The 5,426-nt window shown below is 35.8% G+C and overlaps 1 long non-coding RNA gene across 3 annotated transcripts; it reads left to right on the top strand.

Moving 5' to 3' along the window:
• The first annotated feature begins 1,158 nt into the window (after positions 1-1,158).
• On the top strand, positions 1,159-5,014 carry LOC110352959 (uncharacterized). 3 transcript variants are annotated; one of them, XR_003497545.3, is made up of 4 exons: positions 1,159-1,395; positions 1,506-1,579; positions 2,736-2,940; positions 4,909-5,014. It is a non-coding gene; the product is annotated as an uncharacterized lncRNA (long non-coding RNA). The 3 variants fall into 3 exon arrangements; XR_002402801.4 differs by having other exon boundaries at positions 2,736-5,014; XR_002402799.4 differs by having other exon boundaries at positions 1,506-1,869; positions 2,736-5,014.
• Positions 5,015-5,426: the final 412 nt, after the last annotated feature.

The raw sequence follows: 5,426 nt of genomic DNA, 5'->3' as shown, positions 1-5,426 counted from the left end.
GTCTCTGTCTCTGTGTCTATCTGTATAACTACATTAGCTAATCTGAACACCTTTTGGAAAGTTTAAGCTACCTGAGTGGAAAACTGGCTTCATTCTTACACTCTGTCTCCGATGCAAGATAATTTGAGATTACTATAAGAAGATAAAGGTCAAAATGTTAATTTGGAAATCTTGGTAGCATTTCAGAAGCTTTAGTTTGCCTCTTCTCTGTGCCATCTGGAAAAAAGTTCATATACTTTCTGGGGCACAGAGAGTGGCTTACTGTAGGAACTGGATCACTTCTACCCCTTCACGCAATACTAATGGAGTAGAAAAGACTTTCTAAAGGGCAAAATGAGTGAAAAGTAGATTTTCTTTCCCATAGTATTATATGACAGAAGAAATAGGCACTAACTCCTCTCCAGGAATGTCTGTGCAGCAGAACATGGAGCACTCAACTGGGAAATGAAAAATGGGAGCAGAAAAATTAGATTAGCAGGGTAAAGATATTCTGATCACAAAGGGTGCTTTTACTTGTAAAGTGAGGGCACTGCTGAAGCTTGAATCAAGGCAAAAGTAAATTTGACCAGTCTCTTGGCCACAGACATGCTAATAAAAACCTAAAAGTCTCATGTTAGCAATCAAGAGACTGTAATTTGCAGTACAAAATAAATTCATGAAATCATTATGAAACTTCAAAACAAGATCTCATTCAGAGCCTCCAAATTGCCTTCAGTAACTTTATTTCCTTTACAAGGGATAGAAAACTGTAAGGCATTGAAGCAGAATAAAAATGATGAAGGTTTTTCAATGGACTCATTGTAGGAATAAAGAAAATAAACTATCAAACTGGCCTTTATTATCAAGGTAAAGAGCCATTTCTGTGCTGAACATTTCTGTGCTGATTTGTGAGACACACTGTCTCCATGTAAAGTTTACATCTATATCCTATTCACATTTTGGTCCTGAATGCAGCAAGAAAAAATAGGTTAAAATAACTGAGAATTATTCTCCAAAAAATTATGTCACCATTACCTCAGCGTAAATGTGTCTTTAGGTTTTTGTTGCTCCTTAAATAGCTTTTTTGTGCTGTTAGAGTTTAAGCACTGCTGGAACTCTGTCAATTCTTGACCTTATTTTTTTTCTTGCCTAAGTAAGGAAAACTCCCAGCTGATTGTAAGAGTGCTCTGTTGCCATCACAAAAGACTCTCTTCTTTGGGAGAAAAGCTGAGTTTCCGGTGTGAGATCATCAGGTTCAAGAAAAGGAGAAAAAAATGCTCTTAAAAAATAACTGAAACAGACAGCAGAGCGGGAACTGGTGATTGTCTGGCACACAGTCAGATTGTCAGTCATGGCAAGGCACGAGCAACACGGGCTTTGCAGCTGCAGGCTGAAAAAAATCAGTGAGACTAAACAGTGAGTATTTATCAACAACTGGAAGCATTTAGACAAAGCAACTAATTTTTCATTGTCCTCTCTTATAATTAGCCTTTTTTTTTTTTTTTTTTTCCTGCATTTTTCTCCAGTCTGAAAGGCAATTAACATACAAGGTTCTCACCATGCCTTCTGATAGCTTTTTCGTCTCTCCTGGATTGACAAGGTAAAACTGATTGTACATAAGAAGGTTTTGGCCTGATTACAAGAGTTGGGGGCCAGGAAGTTTGTCTGCAGAATTTATTTAATTTTAATGGGATGAAGCCGGCACTGTTCCAAGGGAGCTGGATCCTGGTGAAAAAGAGGGTGTTTCTCTCCAACTAGGCTCTGGACTCAGATTGACTCTGGACTCTGTCTGTAAAATGCTTGAGTCTTCAGAAGTTTAGGTGCTTGGCCAAGTAATGCCTAGTTCCTGTCAGATGCTGTGGGCTATATAATTCCTATGACAGAGGGAAGGTGAGTGCACAGACCAATCTATTTTTCATAGAAATACAGTTTACTGCCACAAGACACACCACAAAGGCCAACAGTGGGAGCAGATGAGTCCCAGGCTTGTGCTTTCCACTTCATACTGAGGGTTCTGAGAAGAAGGTGTGCAGTGGAGTTGGTAAAAAAAATGTGTTAGAATGTGACTATTGGAAAGAATGATATCAGTGGTGGGACACTGATACTAATGATAAAATGTCTGACTTTTGCTCTAATCAAGCATGAATGGTCACCGGGAGGCTTGTTCTGTTATCATGGGATATCCTTGTCTCAAATCTTTAGGAATGGTGAATGACTTCTTCTAGCAAGTGGGTAGTGCAGGCACAATCCACCCCTATTCTCACCATGTAATGGGTGGCCATTTTCTTTCTCTTGTTTATGAATTCAGTGACTGTGATAATAGTATGGAGGCAAAATACCTTGAAAAGTGGTATAGCGCTTGCAATAGAGGGGGGAAACTTAGCACACATACGAGGATATCTGAGACAAGAAGATCTGTTAATTGGAGATATAAACATCTAAACAAATGATTAGCAATATGCTAACAAATAAATGTATGGCAGAAAGCAAGTTTTCCTTAATGGAGACAGGACTCAATGTCCTCACTTTGTCATTATTTCCAGACAGTTACATAAACTGAGGACTTGGCCCTTTATTTCTACTATTTGCATACAACTAATTGCATGGAGAATTAACTAGGTGGCAGTAATCACTCGGTGATCTCAGATGTGCATCATAATCCTTACAAGATTTCTGTGGTACTAAAATTGGGGGAGGGGGAGGACAAACAAGTTTCAGCTCTTAAAAGAATATTTTGTCTTAACTATGCTTCGCAGCAGCTTATATAGCAGATTTATGACCAGCACAAAGAAAGCATTCATGGATTCTGGTTCATCACCGAAGTTGTGAATGCACAGAGCATTTAACTCTACATGGCATGAAGAGCTGCTGAACCTACAGAACAGTACATTTAGTTTCCGAACTGTTAGCAGAAAATTCATACTGCAGAGAATATTATCCACTGTTGCTTCATCCTCACTGGTACGTCAGCATTCAGCTATTCTACACATTAAGCAGACGCCACATAGGATGATAGGAGAGAAAAAAGAAATGGGAAGAAAGAGGGTGAGCTCTGATGGAATTTAGATAGGATAATTCTGAAAATAATACAACGATATGGTACAAAACTTTTGTATGTTGAAATAAGTCTGTGTTTCCTAGAAAACAATTATGAAATAACTACAGACATGAAAACTTAGCCCCAATCCATGCCAGTAGAAGCAACTGGGAGGACACAAATAAAAATTATATGTGAACTACAAGAGCTCATTCAGCATGCAGCTCCCAGGAAAGAGGTCCAAGTGGAAACATAACTGTGTAGATATCACTTCAAAACCTTTTGGTGGGAAGATAGTAGGTGGCTGATGGTGAAAGCTTCAGGGTTGGTTTCCACCTCAGTCCTGACATACAATGCCTTGTATTCATGACCACACATCATATTAATAGAAGAAAGCACAGCATGCAGATCTCAGTTGGTCATTAATAATGAAAGCTCTCTCTTAAGTAAATTATGATCTTATTTTGGAATGTACTGTACTTTCTCTGTAATATGAAACCATGAAATTCATTATTGTTTTTGGATATAAGTGTACTTTTGGTCCAAGTTCAATGGTACAATTCATGATTAGTCATATCTCTACTAAAGAGTATGAAATTGTGCCCAGTTCTGCTGGTAGTGGATTTGACCAAGTTATCTGTGGAATGAACCTCCTCAGAGTTTTGGCTCAGAGACAGAGAAAGGAGATGAGAAAAAATATCTTGACTCTCAGTTGTGAAAAAACAAAATAAATCACAGGCATGCATTTATGTGGAAGAGATAATATAACAGCCAATATTAGAAACAGAATATTCACACAATTTGCAGCATGCGCTTTTGAATGATGCTATTGAAGATTCAACTTTGCTAAGTAAATATATGATAAAATGATTATAGTTCCTGACTAAGGATCCTCTGTGCAATTCACAATAACTCTGTCGAGTCAAAAGGAAAAGAATCAGAAATAAAGACATTTATGGAAGTTCTAAAAGGTGAAGGGAAAGGAAATGGTATTGTTAATGTAGCAGATCCTTAAAATAGTGAGTGAGTAGAAATACTTTTATACAAAGACTGAAATGTAACAGACACCCACATCACTGCAATTCAGCCTCCTTCCTCTCCTTCATTTCGTGTCAGATTTCTTTTATTAACCTATCTAATCTTTTTAATTTGTAAAATAGAAAGAATAATGTTCCCTTACTCACAGGATGCTATATTGCTTAATACATTTGAAGTATTTTGAAATACATGGATTGTCCATTCTGAAAAAGTTTTGAGAGTTTTAATTGTGATAAAAGGGTAGAGGTAGATTTTATCTATCTTTTTAAAATGGTAGATGGATTTTATCAATCATTATCTACTGGATACTGAGAATCTCTGTTACATTGCTAAAACCTTGAGAACATATTTTAAGTATTCCTAAACTAATCAATTTCTGCTTATATAGGTGCAGGTATATAGATATAGATAATATATTATCTATAAATATCTATAACTTTATGTTAAGACTATTTTTGAGAAATCAAAAAATGAGGATTGTTAAAATCATATTGGAATTGTTAACCAGACATTTACCTAAATCATCGGCATGAAAGCTGAAAGAACAGGAAGCCACTAATTAGGAAGGAACATTGTGATTTCTTTCCTCCTTGTTGAGTTCATGCTAAATGACTCTTGTTCATTCAGTCTGTTATTGTGGATCATGGATTCATCAACCTCTGGTCATTTTTGGTTTCCTCATTTAGGTTTTCTCCAAGTTTTCATCTTTCAAAGAGTAGCCAATTAAATGATGATATGGACAAAATATATCTTCTAGATAATATTATGAATTCTATTTCTATCAGCTAATTATTTCAGTCTCCACTGAACAGTGAATCAATGAGATTGCTTCTTAACATGTCTTTCTTTTTCAGTGTGCATGCTGAGGATTCTTCAGATTGTATGGTACCTCTTACTACGAATAAAAGTGGTGTTATAACACAGAATGAAGACCCTAATAAAAGAAAGTAGTCAAATGAACATGCTTTTGCAGGATATATTATTGCAAACAAAAACTTTAATAAAAAGTTAGGATTAACATTTAATTTGATATAATTTAAATATTCCAAAATGTATCTCCTATTACTCTAGCAGTGACTCAAAGATATTGCAATAAAAAAACTCGATTAATTGGTATTACATATTTTAAGAGCATTAGTCAGTTGTATTGAAATATCCAAGAATTCATGTAAGAAAGGAGAGAAAACTGGGTTATATTCTCGAGTCACCTGTATTACACTATATTATTTTCTGGATCTACATTTTATTATTTTGTTGCTATGACTTATGACTTACTGCAAAAATGCAATATTATTGGAGAAAGGGTATTTGTTGAATCTCAGAGTTCATTTTGCAACTGATTTTATGTCAAAATTTCTCTTTCTAAATGTTA

The sequence above is a fragment of the Anas platyrhynchos genome, chromosome 1, assembly GCF_047663525.1.
Source record: "Anas platyrhynchos isolate ZD024472 breed Pekin duck chromosome 1, IASCAAS_PekinDuck_T2T, whole genome shotgun sequence".
NCBI classification, from domain to species: Eukaryota; Metazoa; Chordata; class Aves; order Anseriformes; family Anatidae; genus Anas; species Anas platyrhynchos.
This window is presented reverse-complemented; position numbering and strand designations above follow the sequence as displayed.